Below are 17,076 nucleotides of genomic sequence, written 5' to 3' on the forward strand. Positions count from 1 at the left end.
CCAAGGAAGGAGAGTGTTTATAGCTTGGGGTTGAAATGAGGGGCCCTCGGTGGTCTTGGTGGGTTTTTTTGCAGAGATTTTATTACCTGACTAGGTAGCATCATTAGTGCTTAGGAGAAGGAGGATTGTGGGGTCCTTAGTGCTCTCTGAGCTTGGTTGTTTTCTTGGAGACGTTTCGTGACCCAACTAGGTAACATCATCAACGCTCGTGAGGTTTGCTGCAAACACTCCTTCTAGCACTGATGTTGTCACCTAGTTGGGTCGTGAAACGTCTGCAAGAAAACAATCCAGTTCAGAGAGCACCCAGGAGAAAATGCTCTTTGAAGGCTGGCCAAGCAACCAGGCACGGGGTCTTTCCCTCTTTTTTTCCACACAATCCAGGTGATTCTGCCTCTGAAGCCATTAACAAAGCAGCGGGTGGGAAATCCCGGGGCTGGAGGTGCCCACAAGCCAATCGCCAAGCGGAAAAGGGCATCTGTTGGGTGAAACAGCAGGCACCATCCCAGAATTATTCTTGAACGGGGCTTCCAAGCTGATGGCCTTGCAAACTGCAAATGGCTATTAACCTTTTTTATCTTGTAAGCTGTCCAGAGTTGTGAGATAAGAGTTGGGCAGCAAACAAATGTCATAATAAATAAAAACAATAAACAAAGAAAACAAACCCAGAACAAAGGCTGACAGCAATACAGAGGTTGCTGTTTGGAGGAATTAAGGCCCTGAAAGGACTGGTGGGCTTGCTGGCCCCCTTGGATTTGAACCCAGCACCCTCTTTCTCTGGTCTTTGCGAGAACCTTGAAAGGAAGGCCTGCAAGGAAAACATTGTGCCCTTTGGCATGGGCATCTCCTAAAGCTCGGGCAGGAGTTTGGAGCTGGCATCTCAGCTCATCAGGTTTGGACCCAAATGCTCAGAAAACAGGCTGAGTTTTGGATCAAGTCTAACGAGTTTATCTGAGGTCGCCCTTTACCTGCTGTCTCTGACAGTCAAAAATATCTGGATCCGTTGGGTGTCGAATGCCAGGCCTCTGGCCATGCCAGGCACCCACCCAAAAAAAATCCTCTGGATCCTCTGCTTCAAAGGGGCTGGATCTGCAGAAATCACTCCTGGAGGGGGACAGGCTGAGCAGCTAATCCCTGGCTTTGCAAAGCAGCCGGACAAGTGGAAAAACTGGCCATTTTCATTTCAAAATAAAGAGGCAAAGCCGGTGCTTGGTCTCCCAGCCGTGTCAGATGCCCACCTGGCCCGTTTGGCGGAAGGAGTTAACAGGAAAATTGGTCTTCCTTCCCTGGAGATCACAAAGAGGTGATGGACAAGGATTTTCTCCCCTCCCCCACCGACCCAGCCACGTGGGACCCTCCAAAAATAGACAGTGTAATTAAATGAAATATTATGCCAATTAAAATCCAAAGCCAGCTTTTTCCCCATCATCTCTTTCTTTACCCGGGGCCACCTCGATATAAATTTAATATATTACTTCTCATCAACCGCACATTATATTCCAGGCCCTCCTCCGTTCGATCCACACGTTGGGCTAATTTTAGCAGCTGCTCCAGCTGCCTTCTGCTTCTCCAGAGAGGGGGGGAAAGGGGGGTTGTGGGGGAGGGAGGGGGAGAGGAGAGAAGTGGTGTGGGAAAATAGGGGGGAGGGTTTCAGAAAATTTGAGTTGCAAGGCGCCGGCTGAGATGCTGGCACAGGGTTTTATCTGAGTGATTAAAACAAAACAAAAAAACCCCCAGCACTGGAGTTTCTGCTAAGGCTTGGAGAGCACCAGTCCTGATGAACTGGACCCAGGGAGGCTTGGAGGGCATTTGGAATCCTCATCAAGGCACTAGTCCTCATGAACTGGACTGGGGAAAACGCCTTAAATTATAGAAACACACAGATCTTTCTACATGCAACGCATAACGATGACACCCAGAAAGTAAAATTAACATCATATGGAGGGAAGCAAGCTGGGACCCCCTCCCCCCCCTCCAACTTCTGGGCGTGCAAATGGAGGGCTCCAAGGATAAAGGGCAGGATTTAGAGCAGGGTGTGTAAGAGTGGCTGGTAAGCCCCCCTCCCCTCCCCTCCTTTGACATCTCCTGTGCTTTGGCACCAGTGTCGGAAATTAAACTATTAATAATTCAGGGACTGTTGCCATTATAAATTCAGAGTCCCGCAGGAGTCATCCATGCAGCAAGCCGAGACGGGGGGGGGGAGGCACAGCAACGTGTGGGGAAGGTTTTTTTGGGGGGGTAGAAGGAAAGAGGACCCAGAGCTTTTATGTTTCCTCTTACTGAAGATGGGAACAAATGAGAGGGAAAGGTGAGCCTTAAAAACTAAAAAAAAAAAAAAAAAAAATCCCCAATACTAGAGGAGGATGGAGTTTTAAAATGACAAGCCAGGAGCCTCTTCACTCAAGGCACACTCAGAGACACCCTTGTCTAGCAGGCTCAGCAGGAACAAAGCCCCCACCCTTGGTGGAGTTCACCCCGGGCACTGCTTTCACTAATAGGAACATTAGAGAAAAAAATCATTAAAATCTCTCCCGAGTCGAATCCTACTCGTTTTGTGCATAGCAACATGGGAAGTATTTTTGCTTTTTCTCCTCCGAAGCTGGCCGGCTGATTTGATAAAAAGAGGAAAAATGCAATTTAGAAAGGGGAAAACAATCTCCAGCCACAGAAGTGTGACCTGTTTTATAGCTTGAAACTGCAGGCCTCGCTGCACCCCCTAACCGAGTGTCTATGCCTCTTTCTCCCCAAAAGAACAAGGTGGAGGGCTCCGAAAGACAGGAAACGAGGACTAAACTGAAGTATATAACCACAAATTTTATGCCTCCTTTGGAAAAAGGTCGTCCCTGTTCTTGGAGAGCTGTAAAATTCCAGACGGGGCTTTGGGACTTGGGGAGATTACACAGCCCCGAACGGTCCAGTTTATAACCATATCTGAAGATTTATAGATTTATCTGAAGATATAAATGCCGTCAGCCACTCTGCCTCTATAAAATCCAGCCGCCTAGAAGCTGAAGCGACGGAAATAAAATAACATTAACGCAGCAGGTTGAGCCTCTGAGCTGTCCTACAAGTTAAACCACTTTTGGTGCCAAAAGCTCGTCTGAATGAAAAACCAGAGAAAGCAAAAAAAATTGGCCGGCTCTGAGGACACTCCCCAGAAGGGGATGCCCAGGGCGCTTTCTCCCAGGAAATTTGCAATTACCTCTCACCCCCTTTTCACTTGCCAGAACACAGAGTGGCTGGCTGGTTTTAGCCTTCTGTGCTTTGGGATAGGAGTTTTATTGCTTCCTCTACCCTCCTGCTCCTCCTTCCTCTTGCGCCACGCCTTTGGGAGTGAGTTGGGAGCCTGTTATTTTGTTTTCCTCCAGCTGCCTCCCGGGGCTTTCTGTGCACGTCTTCAACCGTCCAGAAGCAATTCGGCTGAAAGATGCTTCGCCCAAAGGAATTGGAGTCAGCTCTCCGGGCGGCACCCCAGGCGAAGGCAGCCTGAAGAGGACAAATGAGCTGGACAACTCTGCCACAAAGCTGCGACAAACAGGCCAGGCTCCAGTTGGGAATCAAGTTCCCCCCGTGCCTGCTGGCTTTGAAGGAGGCCAGGAAGAGGCGCAGGAGAAGGAAATCGCTCCATCCATCGGTCAAAACATTTGTCTGGGGCCAGTAAAACTGGATTTCCCATTACTGGAAGCCTAAAGAGAGATTCCAGAAGCCAAAATAAGCCCCCAAGGGGGTCCGAAAGAGGAAGAAAGAAGGAGGCCTGCAAACTTGGCAAGTTTAAGACTTGTGGACTTTAACTCCCAGAATTCCCCAGCCAGCAAACTGGGAGTTTTAAAGTTGCCAGGTTTGGAGAAGGCCAGTGCTGGAGGGAATTGCTCTCCGGCAGATGACAAAGACAGCAGAGACGTTGCCATTGATCTGGCGCTGGAAGGGGAACGAGGGAAATGTGGCCGGGGTTACTTTTGCAAACGTCCCAGGTGATGGGGAGGGGGGGGGCTTCACGGGGGCCTCTGGATTGAGCGCTCCGCTCTGTGCCTCCAGGAAAGCTGGGCTGTTTTTGGCAAGTGATCCCCCCATTAGGAGCTTGACCATCCAAATGGGAGGCAGCCGGGTGGAAAAATCCAGAGGTTAAGAAAACACAGACAGAAACGGTTCTGATGAAGACAAACAGGCCGTTGTGTCTGCTCAGAAGCGCCTCACTAGGAAGGATCAGGAAGCTGCCAGATCACAAAAAGGCTGGGGGATCTTTTATTGGGGACGTAGACTTTTTCAAGACTTCTTTTTGTCTTTTTCTTCCCTTCTTCGCTCCCTCTTTCCTTCTCTCTCTCTCTCTCTCTCTCCTTTCTTCCTTCCTTCCTTCCCTCCCTCCCCTTCCTTCCTTCCTTCCTTCCTTCCTTCCTTCCTCCCCAACAGTGTTCAACACACTCTTCCTAACCGCCGCTCAGAAACACACCAGGGTGACGACAAAATTGCCGACTCCCCCTCTGATATCACAGGATAAAACAGCGCATCACAAGATTAAACACTTGCCTGCTACTGTCCATTTCCACACACCACGAGGCCACCCGCTGGCTCCCAATTCCTCCAATGGCAGCCAGTCCCTTCTCCACCTGCAGATCTTCTGATGAAGTTAAGACTCAGGAGGGGAAGGGACACGGCTGTTTTCAAAAGAAGGGCTGCTTTGTTCCAAGGCCCAAAAACCCAGTTTGATCCAAGTTTCCCCTTGACCTGGTTTGGAGGCGAGGTTTTCGAGTCACAACAAGCTCCCAGACCCACTTTCCAATTTTCCCCTAACACATCCGCCCCAAATCCTTTCTTTGAACTTAAATGAATTTGGTTAACCCAACTTGAAAACCATCACGCAGCAGATTAAACAACGACCCTTTTGATTTCCTTGTTTCAAGTTCTCTGTGTTGGACTACAATGCCCATCTCTCAAGAGCCTCTGAAATGCACAGGGATGAGCCTTTCCTTAAAAACAGACTCAAGCTGCTAGTCCTCTTTGTGTGATTAAAAAGCAGGCGAGAAGCAGCACAGCGTTTGTTGCTCTTATCCGCGCCCCCCCCCCCTCGGCTTCTGGCTTCATACTGAAACTCTGCAAACCCACCCACTTTCCCCGGTGTGCTACAACTCCCAGCCGCATCCTGGGAATTGCAGACCCCGAAGATTTTTGAGGAAGGAGCTTAGTCCCTTCTGCATTTTGGCAAAAAGCTGGGGGGGTCTCACCTTGAGGGATTACATGTCCAAATGCAGGGGGCGCAGCGGCGCCTGACACCCCGGAGTTAGAGCCCCGACCACTTAACCTGCGCAGCGTCCGGCCGGCTTGCGTCACCCCAACCCCGCCATCGATTTGTCTGTTCGCTTGGCAAATGGCTTATGGGGTGTGTGTGTGCCGGGAAGCAGCCACAATGATTTATGTGCCGCCAGACTTTAATTCGATTCTCTTTGAATATGCGCTACGGTTCAATAACCTCCTTTGGCAATGCTTGGACTGTGTGTGTGTGTGTATCTGTGTGTCTCTGTATGTGTGTGTCTTTATGTCCTCCCTCCTGCTGTGTATAAAGGTCCAGCTTTGCATGTGGATCTGCTTGTGGTCTCCTTTTCAAAGCAGACAGCTCAGCTCTCTGCAGAACCAGGAGGAAAAGATCTCCCTTCAACAACTAGCCAGTTATATCCCACCATGACACGTCCAGATGTTCAGCCCTCAGAAAAGAGACCCCAAGGAGATCTAGGTTCTACGGACAAAGCTGAGGGAAAACAAGGGCAACCAGCAACTCACCAAAGATCCCCTGCAGAAAATGGCAGAGGGAGAAAGAGAGGAAAGGAGTTCCAGGCAGGGCATAAATTTTAGTAATTGTATTGGACTTGGACAGAGGTTGCCTGCAGCAAAGTTCTTGCTAAGGATTATGGGCATTGGAGTCCAAACCAAGTATCTCTGAGAAGACCTCCGAGGTCCTTCCAAAGCCGTCCTTGAATCCACCTGCTCAGTCTTCTTACTCTGACTTTTTTAAAAAATATATATATTATTTTCCAAATTCACCCTTTCCCCAAAACAACAGCAGCCTAATGGATGTATTAATCTTTTTTTTAAAAAAAATAAAGATGCCCAAATGGATAGAAACTAATCAAGGAGAGAAGCAACCTAGAAATAAGGAGAAATTTCCCAACAGTGAGAACAATTAATCAGTGGAGCAGGCTGCTTTCAGAAGCTTAAGAAGAGAGACTGGATAAGCCTCTGTCTGAAATGGGATAGGCTTTCTTGCTTGAGCAGGGGGTTGGACTAGAGGACCTCCAAGTTCCCTTCCGGATCTGTTATTCTGCTATTCTGTCAAAGTTGAAGTTCCAGACGAACTGATGGCAAAGCAATCATTTTGGGGGAAGGCTCGACCTTGGAGACAGAAAACCACCAGGAGCCCAGCAGTTTGCAAAACTCCTCTGATCCCAAATTTTTGGAAAGGACTTTTGGCAGACCTAACTAACGCTGTGTTGGCACCATCAGCCTCCCCAATCTCGGTTTGTCAAATAAACTCTCTTTCCTGCCACACGGGAACCAGCAAGCCACGCTCGGGCTGAGCGTCTGATGTGAATCCAGCCCGAAGCGGGAAGAGACGACCACGTTTTCGCCAGAGCTGACCTCTTTGGAAAAGCGGCCTCAGGTGTCCAGCCTGTGTCCATTTTTAGCACCTGGGCTAATCCCTTTTAATTCCCCTTCCCAGCCCATCTTTTCCTACCTCCAGACCAGCCCGGAACAGGGAGGACGCCTTTGTTGCATCAGACTCCCTTCTCCGTTTGCAGAAGCAGCAGATAAGAGAGAGGCAAAGCAAGCCTTTGGGGAAAGGAAGGCCAGCCAGGGCAACATAAACAAAACAAAATTAAAAGTGAAGTCAAGGGCGCCGGGAGAACAGCCCACAGCTCCCCTAAAAAGCTCAATTTCTCTCCGCATCTGCAGTGCTCCAGTTTAGGTCCCCCTGCGGGAAAGGATCCGATGCTTCCCATATTGCAGCTTCGGTGCAAATCATGAGAACTAGAACCTTGACTTCTGCTTTCAAGGGCAAGTAGCTTAGGGTGCACTTTTGCAAGATGACCCAAAAGAAAGAGCTGGATTTTGGGGGTTTGCCCCCCCCCCCAAAAAAAACTCAAGCATTCCCCAATCTCTGAGAGGTACCCGCAATTCAGGGGCCTAAACCTCTTCTCCATCCTCTTTTCCGACAAGCCAGAGAAAGGAAAGCCATGATTTCCGATTCCCTTTAGCCCAGTACAATGACAACATACAACCTCGCCTTTTTATTTTCACATAATAATGCAGAACTCGCCAGGCAGCCTGTTTGCGTAGCCCCTGGGCTCGAGCTGGTCGTCCAGCTTTGGCTGCTGGCAAAGCTATGCAAATCCCAGGGGGTCAACCTGCCCCCGGAGTCGTGGGAAGAGCGCATTTTGGCAGTCAGTGACTGCCCGGCCGCCCTTCCACTCACAGCTGCGCTGACCCCGGGCCTCCCTCAGCCGAGCAGGCAAAGGGCCGTTCTGGGAACTGCCGTCTCTGTGACGATCTCTCTGGGAAGCTTCGCACCCGAGGCTTGACATCTGACGTGCCAGCAGCTTCCAAGTGTGGGAACGGTGTATCTGGAGGACTCGCACGCAAGGCAGGGCTCCCTCAGGCCACTTGCTGGACTGAAGGCTCCCCTTTTCCCCAATGTACCCCCAATTCCCAGCTGTGGGGAATAGAGGCAGCAGAATGGGGGGGCAGAGCCCAGGGAGACGATAGGTGAAATGCAAAGGGCCCCAAGGAGTCTGTTGCGGATGCTCACTGGAGCCAGAGTTTTTTATTTGGGGGGGGGGTTCTTGAGGGTCCTGACCTGGTCTACCTCGCAAGGCTCTTGTGAAGATAAAGAGGTAGGAAAGATGGTGTGCGCCCTTGTCGGGAAAAGCAACATTAAAAGGCACTCCTTGATCTCCTTTTGGCACCTCACCTGGTGATCTGGGCAAAGAAAAGTTTGGTTTTTTGTTTTTTTTTTTCTGTCCAGAGCTGATTCAGCACAAGAAGACCTGGAAATTTCCCTCAAAGCAGGAAGCCCCTGGAGGGCCATTTCTGCAAGAGAAGCGGGGGGGGGGGGAGGGCAGAGAAATCTCTTAATGTCCTCTTTTCCCTAATGAGATGCTTGCTATTTGTGCTGGTCCGTAGAGAGCCCTGCGTGGCTGGAGAAAATTGGAGGAAAAAACGAGAATCAAGAAAATAATCAGAAGTTATTTCCAAGGAATAATTGGAAGGAGCCTGGCTGTGGCCATTCATCTCTGCCCCCCCCCCCGCTTTGCCCCGCCCCCTTTCCTCTGGGGCCCAGTTCCGGCTCATCCTGTTTAAATCATCCCCAACCAGAATAAAGACCCTCCCCAAATACAATTCGAGACCAAAAGCAAAGCCAGAGGGGTCCACCTTTTTTTATTATTGGTGGATTCACCTTTGGGGGGGGGCAAGCTGGCAGAAAGCTGAGCCCCCTCTCTGCTTCCTGGTGGGAGAAGCGTCTGGCTTGATTAGCAATCAGCAGTGCAGAAATCCCCCCCTCATTTGCAAATGGAGCGGCCAGAAGGAAGGGAGGGGCTGGCAAGGCTCAGCTTGTCACCTTCTGCCCCTGAGACCCCCACCCACTTCCCTTTCCTTGGCTGCTGGGAGAGACCCCCACCAGGTTTCCTCTCCTTGGCCACCAGGTGAGACTCCCACCTGCTTGTAGATGTCTCTGGAGGGCTGGGGGACCTAGACCCCCAGTGGCACCCTGGGCACAAACATCTAGCCCCCCCCCCTTAGAGGAGTGGGTGATGCCAGCCCAGAGACTCCAGGCACTTTCCGAGCACTTTCTGTGTTCTGTCAACCTGGAAAATACAAAAATTGCAGAATACCAGCCTTGCCTAACAAACAGGCACATCAAGCACATCAAGCTAAGCATCAAAGCACATCAAGCTAAACCATGGCTTCTTCTCTGCCCTGGACAAACCAGGGTGATCTGGATGGCATGTTGTGCTGCACTAGGATTTGTTTAAACAAACTTTGTGGGGCACACAAGTTGCGAAGGGCTGTGCGACCAGCGACAGCAACTTCGCCACAATCAGCTTCTCGCTGTACGCTCAGCCCCAGGCAAGGAAGCGGGATCTGGGTTAGTGCCAGGGCGATCCTCCCCTTGGCGTGAATTCCTGGTGTGGTTTGTTTACTACTGGCTTTGCAAGGGGCACAACCTGGCCTGTTTCCCAAGACACCGAGATCGGTTTCACCACCTACGAATTCTAGTAAGCGGCCCAGCCAAAATTAAGCCAGAATAGTTACTACAGAAAGGATGGCTTATCAGCAATGGCAACCCTCTCTTTTGTCCACACAACAACAACACGACGAAAGAATCCAGGATTCTGAGCGCAAAGGCCAGCTGCAGCTGTTGTCCTGCAACACTTAAGACTGGAGGATCCCTGAGCATGTGCAAAGTGCTTTTCCATGCCAGCAAGGCAAGGCACCATGCCTCTTGAAAATAAGTGGATGTGAACTGGAACCCCATCCCTCTTTTAGCTGTAGGAATTAGGACAATTCATGGTTGTGTCATTGTGCGTCATGGCTGAACAACAGTGCTTGTTGGAAAGCTGCTCAGAGAGTCTGAAAGACCCCCTCTCTCTACACAGCAAAGGGGTCCCCCCCCCTTTTTCCGACCCCTTTAAGGGTTCAAACAGCTTCCTCATATAAACTTTTAAAGAGTTCCACTCTGCTGGGTCTCCCCACGTTTGCTGAGTGTGCGATTCTGGAGGGGCACAAGCTCCAGTAAGGGGGGGGGGGACGGTCTTCCCAGACCGTTTCCCCTGCCAATTTTTCCATGCACAGGAGACAGATGTGTTTTCACAAACTTTCCTCTGTTTTGTTTCCCGTTTTTAAGGGGGAAGGGAGACAATGAGCCAAAGACCACAATGTTTGTGGTGTTGCAGCTCCGGGTTAGCAGGAGCTTTGCTCAGCTCCCCCCACCAGCAGGGGAAGGGGCCAAGATGGAGTTGTGTTGAGCATACACACACATACATACACACACACGGAGCAAAACATGCTCCCTGTGCAATGTGACAAGAAGACCAAGCAAAGCTATAGACATTCCTCAACTTACGATGAATTTTGGAGCCCGTTTCCATCGCTGACCAAGACTGTCGTTAAGTGAGTTTTGCCCCATTTAATGACCTTTTTCGCCACAGTTGTTCAGCAAATCTGGCTTTCCCCCCACTGACTTCGCTCGTTGGAAGTTTGCAAAAGGGGATCACGTGACCCCAGGATACCTCGACCGTCATAAATATGAATCAGTTGCCAAGCGTTGAAATTTCAATGAAAAACAGTCATAAATCCATTTTTCAGTCCTATTGCAGCTTTGAACAGTCACTAAACAGTTGTAAGTAGAATGTTTCCCGGAGGCAGTTAAGCAGAAGATTTAGCAATGAATAACAGAGATGAAGCACACTCTGTCCATGCTCAGAGGAAGCGCTTTTATAAGACCAAACGCACAACTTGGAAACAACGACCCCAAGAGGTTCCATAATCTCCTGGCCTTCAGTGATTAAAAAAAAACCCGCAAACTTTCCAAGAACTACACAACACAGCCAAAGATAACTCTTTCTGGGCAGGCGAAGACCCAGATATCATAGGAGGAAAAGGTCACACACACAATTGCTCTCCAAACACCCCTTCCGCACAACCTTGAGCTGATTGGTTTAAATTGGGCTTACTGTGCAAAGCTTTTGCTGCTCCCTGGGATCTGCTTTTTTGATCCTCGTCCAAATCTCTGCATTAACCTAATTCCAGGTTGGGCCTTGCTAACTTTCTCAATATTTCTGAATTTATTTCCAGGGAAGGGGAGACTTAAAGAGAAGGAGAGAGAGAGTAAAAAACAGGCATTCGGAGATTAGAGGTTAGGCTCTCCAGATCCTTGTCCAGCTCCAGAGGGACAGAGGCCTTCTGGGGGGGGGGGAAACCCCCACTTTTAATGCAGCTTTCTCTTTGCATGGTGGCTCAGGAGTCGAAAGAGGAATATTAACAGGATTTGGCTAATCTAAGGAGTCAGCTGAGCCTCGCTCTTCCCCGGCTGTTCCTTTCCAGTCCAGCTGTTTATATTCCAGCTGTTGGCGTCAGGACTGCGCCTAATTATTTGCCAAGCCAAGTCAAAGGCATTTGGGGAATATTTCCTTTTTTTCTTCTTAATGATTCTGCAAAAGGCGGGCCGGGTGGTGGTGGACGTCAGCGCTCCCAGGGGGGCCCTTTCCCACCCAGCAGATTCCCACAAGCAGGAGAGAGGTCTCCCTGCTCCCCTCTGTGCCTCCTGGCAGTATCCACACACTGACAGCCCCCCCCCCCTTAAAAAAAAGGCTTGGCAGAGATTCATCAACTCTGCTTTTGTTTGCTTTTTTGGGAAGAGAGATTTTTTTTCCCCTCCTGTTCTTGCGGGTTTTTAAAGTTTGGACTTCCCCCCCCTTTAAAAAAAAAAAAAAAAACGATTCACCCATATAGGAGTCGACTTTATGGGGACGAACAGGGATGAGAGCAGAATAATTGGATCAAACGGGGGGAGGGGGCTGGAAGAAAAGGGGGAAATGCTTTCCGATGGCCGTTCTTTGCAGCGAGGAGAACCCCCCTCTCCCGCCTCGCAAAACGGCAAGGAGCGAAAGAGCGAAGTCAGCTTCCCGAATGTGGGGGGGGGACAACAACCGTCTCCCCTCACTTAACCCGGCTCTGCGCTTCCCGGGGGATGCTGGGCGTTGTAACCCCGCGCCTGTGAAGGGCGCCCGGTTGGAAACGGAGGGGCCGAGGGGAGCTCCTTTCGCTCCCCGCAACGGGGCTCCGTGGCTCGCTTCGCGGGGGCAACGCGGAACTTCCCAGGGGGTCGGGCAGCGCTCGCCCACCTGGGGGGGCTTCGGGGGGCGCCTGGCACGGAGGAGCCTGGCAGCGAATGGCCGCGGCGCTCGGGGAGCCCTGGGGGGCCGGCCAGAGGGGCGGAGGAGCCGGGCTGGGCACGGAGAGGAGGGGAGGGAAGGGGGAGGACGGCAAAGACCCCCCCCACGCCCCAGCACTGGCCGCCCCCTCCCCACGCCCGACGCCCCCGCCAGATCCACAGCGCCGCCGCGATCGCTCACCTGGGGGGCTCCGCTCGTCTCTGCGGAGGAAGACCCCGCCCGACCCCGCAGGGCTGTCCGGTCTGGAGGGGCGGCCGCGGCCGCCAGCCCCCCTCCCGTGAAAGCCTCCCCTGCCCAGGCGGAGCGGCCGAGCTTCCCGGAGGGCGCCGGGCGAGTGGCGGGCGAGCCTGGACCGGCCCTCGGGCTGCGGGCTCCGGGCAGGCAGGGAGGGAGGGAGGGAAGGAGGGGCGGGCAGGGGGCCAGCCAGCCAGCCAGCCCGCCCGCGGCGGGGAAAGGCTCCGGAACAAAGCCGCGGCGGCCGAGCCGAGCCGAGCCTCGCCGAGCCTCGCAACTCAGCGCCGAGCCCCGGCAGCCCTGCTCCAATCGGGGCGCGCGGCCCCGCCCCCTCCCCGCCGGCCCCGCCCCCTCGCGCCCCCCCGCCCCTCCGGAGTGCTCCCCCCCCGGGCGCCCCGCGAGGGGGACGGGCGGGGGCGCGTGGAGGGCGCGGAAGGCAGGGGCGGGGGCGCGGGAGAAAGTTCGCCCCCCGCCCAGGCTGGGGGGAGCCGAGTCTTCGCCGAACGGCAGCAGCCCCCCTGCCCAGAAGCAGACCGGGCTGAGGACGGCCCCGCGGGGACGGCCAGTCGGGGGGTCCCGAGGAAAGCTGGGCAGGGGGAGAGGGGGCTTGATCTGTATGCGAGGTTGGGGTCCCCCTGCCCATCATCCTCGGCCTGCCGGGTCCAAGGAGGCGAGGGGGAGCCGGGGGGGCAGCCTCGCAGCTGGACCGCAGCGGGAGGGGGAGGCTGGCTCCGTGGCTCAACATCTGGCCAGAAACGGCGGCAATGGGGGGGGGGACTTGGAAGCAGCTAACCCCCGAGGGCTCCCCCGGAGCTGTCACTTGCTGGCTGCTTTACACCACCTCCCCCATCATCCCCGCCTCCCCCCCCCCGGCCTTGGGCTCCCGATCCTAGAGGGACCGGGGGCTGTTTCAAAGGCAGCGTTCGGGGAAAGGAGCCCTGGCATCGCGGAGGAGGGTAGCGGCGGCTCCAGACCCCTCCTGCCTTTCCTCCCGGGTCCAGAAGCCCCCCCAGGACCCTCTGAAGGCCGGAGGGGCTTGAATTGGGGGGCTTTCCCCTGGCTCCCTCCCCCGCCCTGCCTCTGCCAAAGGAGCCGCGGCGGCACAAAGCGATTTTTGAGAGCCCGACGCGAAACGAGGAGACCGAAAGCCACGTCTGAAAGCTCCCGAGGAAACTTTGGGCAGTGACCGACACGCGTCCGCGGTTCCTCCCGATCCAGTCGGCAGGAAAATTGGGATCTGCCTTCCCTGGACGCGCCCAGCCCGGCCCCTGGATTCACCCGCCTGCGCGTGTGTGCGCGCGTGTTTGCGGCACAGCCCGCTGAACCTTCGCTCCAGAAAACGCACACACAAAAGAACAACAACAAAGCGATAACCGGGGAGCCCTCCTGGGCCGTCCTGTCGTGCCGAGAAAGCCCCCCCCCCAGTGCGTAGGAGCAATTTGACCCCCTCCTCCCAAATAAAGGGGTGGGGGGCGTTGGGGAAAGAGGTCGGGAAAGGCAGAGAGGTTTTCCAAGAAAACTTTGGATTCTGGAAGGACAATGCCAAGATTCGTCTGTGTGTTTGTGTATGTGTGTTTGTGTGTGTTGTTTTGTCCCTTCAGTACCTTTTTTTTTTTTAAGCACCCCATCCATGTATTCCCCTTTTTCCTAGGGGAGTGAAAAGCGAGCGGCCCAGAAACGCCGCCCGGCCGTCCCTAAGCGGAAAGGATTGCGAACAGGACGGGGGGGAGCGGGGGGAGAAAGCTCCCCGCGGGGCGGGCCCCTTCTCCCCCCCCCCCCGCTTCCCTTGCCTGAGCTCATTAGCCGCTGCCAGCGGATCCATTAGCGAGAGGGGTAATTAAGAGCAGCACCGGGAGGGGCCGGTGCCCGGGAGCCTCGCGGGGGGGGGGGGCATTTGCACCATCAAACGCCCCTCTGCCTGCAAAGAAGACGAGGGAAGGCTGATGGACCCCCCCCCCAGGGGCTAGCAAGGATCAAGATATTTGGAGGATGGTTGGTGGAAAAATTTGTTCACTCCGCTCTGCAAATATTTTTCCTTGCGGGGTTCCTGTTTGGGGTGTGTGTGTTGGGCTCCCCTTCCCCTCTCCCAAAAGGACCTCCGCCCACCCCCCTGGGGGAACTGAATGCTCTACCCCAGCCCCCTCTCCCCAGAAGTTGCACCCAGCCAAGCCACATGGAGTGGTGGGCTGGAGAATACACCGAATAGCCATTGAAGGCCCAAAACCCAGATGCTGCACCTTTGCAGATGTGTCGGACTTCAACTCCCAAGATTCCAAGCTGGCATGCTGGGATTGAAGTCTGGGGGGGGAGGAAAGAGGGGGATTGGCTAGGGATTCTGGGGGCTGGAGTCCATCCCTTTCAAAGTACCAGGACGATTCAGCTTTGGTCATCCCCGAGGTCTCTTTTTGGTCTCAGTTTTTTTTGGGGGGGGGAGAGATATTGGGGGGTTTCCCCATGGTTCCCAGCCGGGCCTGACTCTCCGCACCCCAAAGGTGGAGATTTATTTTCCTAGACATCTTATTCAGCTTCTCTGACAGCTGCCAAGGCCCAAGTTGTGACTTGCAGAAGAATTATAATCAGAGGAAATGCTTATCAGCAGGCAAGCCCGGACTGGTTGCCGTTTGTGGGGTGTCTCGGCCCACCCCCAGTTCTTCTCCTCCACCCGCAGTTTCAACAGCCAGGGACGTCCCTGCTGGGGATGAAAGAGGTGTGGAACAGGGCTGTTGGGAGGAGGCTTTCAGGTACAAGAAGAGGAACTGGTTTTGCCCGTGGTGGACCCCCCCCCAAAAACCCGAAAAATCTGGCTCAGGTTTGGACACCTCCCCAAGGCCGCCTCCTTTGCAAACTCTTGTGCTTGGAACCAGGATCTCTGGCCCAGGAAGGGCAGTCGCTCCCTAGGGCTGGGTTCACACAACACAATGTTTTGAAGATGGGTGGACTCAAACTCCCAGAATTCTGCAGGCAGCACCTCTGGACATTGGGAATTCTGGGAGTTTTGAGTCCACCCATCCTTAAGATGTCAAGGCTGAGAACCACTCTTGCTTAACTTTAAAAGGCGGTACTTGCGGTCACAAAGAACTAGTTGACAACAACATCTACTTTCCTCCTCCCCACCCGCCTTGGTCACCCCCATTCTCCCTCACCTCCTCCTTCCCCTCCTCCTTTCTTCCTCCCCCCCCCCTCCAGGAAGTATGGGAATACCAACTGAACTGTGGCAAAGTGGATTAAGCCTCACCATTTATTTATTGGCTGTCTAAGTCGCTGTTCCTCTGCAAGGAGCAGGGCTGTGGGGGGGAGGAGCAATGAAGGGCAATGGGGGGCAAACCTCCTGCATGCTCACTGATGTGGGTGGGCATCTCTGGGCATACCAAGAGGGCATTTTTCAGATTGAGGTGCAACAAACAGAATTTGGAGTTCCTCCTTCCTCCTGTAAAAGTAATAATTGGGTTGTTTTTTTTCCCCTGCATTTCTTCTGGTTTCCCTCCCTGTGCATCTTGTGTTGGTGTGGAAATCACCAGAGAGAGAAAAATGTCAGCTAGGAGGTCGGGATTTAGGGGACATGAACAAAAAGTATTTTTGGAGAAATGCTTCGTCCGCCTTTTACACGAAGGATGGGGCAGAAAGGACGGGCGGTCAGCCACCGTCCCCAGGGAAAGGGAAAGCGTTCCGCTGGGTAAACGGATGGATGTAAATGTCTTTTTCCCCCAACTGAATCCTCGCCCTGCACAATTCCATCAGCGCCAGGAAATTGCTTCTCGGCTTGTGGCCTCCACGCAGCCTCCTGGGGCCCAAAGATGATTTTTGGCACTTCCCTCCCCCCTCCCCGAATTCAGAAGAGCAATCCCTGGTTTTCCAGACCCAGAGCAAGGGGAGGGAGAGCCCCAGATGAACCCCTCAGCCCCCCCCCCAACTCAAATCTTTTGCAGAGACGGTCTTTGCACAATGCCAGATGAGTGCCTTTCGGTTCCCCTGGGCTGAAGGCCCCCTCCGCTGGAACAAAGGGGGGGGAGCATGGGATAAAATGCAACAAAACCCGGCACGGCAGAGGAACAGCCCCACTCCAGGCCCGGGGAGGCTGAGAGCCTGCAGAGCCCAAGGCTCAAAGCTCTGCTTGCAGTCTGCCCCTGGGAGAGAGCGCCCCAGGGCCCAGCGGGGAAGGGAGGCTGTGGGGCAGAAGACCCCTGAACTGAGCCTTAAACGCAGATTTGGTTCCTCTTGCTTCGACTTGAGGAAAGGGCCGCTTGAGGCAGGGTGGAGCACAGGAAAGACCAAAGGGGACGGGAGGTTTTGGCCAGAGCAGGGCGCTTATTGTTCATTCCTTTTTTCCCTCCCCAGAAGGGAAACAGACCCTCCTCTCTTGCTGTCACAGCAAAACCGAGCAGGAGGGTTGCGGGTTGCTACCTCTTAAAAACGACACACGTTTGTTTTGGCACCCACCCGGGGAGTATCGCCCGGTTCATGGGGGGCTCAGGAGGCCCCCGTCATTCGTCCAGCCTGTGTTGACGGAAACAGGGCAGAAAGGAAACTCAACTGCAGGATAAATTACTTCTGGGGGGGGGGGCGGAGCAGCTCTCCTGCCCCCCCACCGAAATTAGCCGCAATTGTGCAATCAACAACAGAGTTGTTGCTTGACACCCTTGGCTGTCGGGAGTGACAGTCTTCTGAGATCACTTGTACAGCTTCTCCCAGCTTGGGATTCTTGCCCACAAGCCAAGTTTCTAGATCTAATGAAGGGTTGCTGCTTTGTTGCATTTGTAAGAGGCCCTGGGCAGGGTGAGGTGAGGGGGGCTGGGAAGAGTCTTTCTGGAAAGCCCCCCCAAAGAGTAGAGATGGGGGGAAGGGAAAGGCGGGCAGGACAGAGAGGTGAAGATCGGTGTGCGGGGCTGAGGGCTGTGGTTGAATT

General features: G+C 53.8%; 1 protein-coding gene across 1 annotated transcript in view; it reads right to left on the minus strand.

Annotated features, from left to right (window-relative positions):
- The window catches only part of SEMA6C (semaphorin 6C), a 31,505-nt gene extending 19,111 nt beyond the window's left edge, over positions 1-12,394 (minus strand). Inside the window, 1 exon segment of the mRNA XM_039363203.1 lies at positions 12,120-12,394. The gene's annotated coding sequence lies outside the window, so the exon portion shown is untranslated.
- Between the last annotated feature and the right edge of the window lie 4,682 nt (positions 12,395-17,076).

This window comes from Crotalus tigris, unplaced genomic scaffold (assembly GCF_016545835.1).
Source record: "Crotalus tigris isolate CLP2741 ecotype Arizona unplaced genomic scaffold, ASM1654583v1 scf7180000019553.37968852642:3898890, whole genome shotgun sequence".
In the NCBI taxonomy this organism is placed as follows: Eukaryota; Metazoa; Chordata; class Lepidosauria; order Squamata; family Viperidae; genus Crotalus; species Crotalus tigris.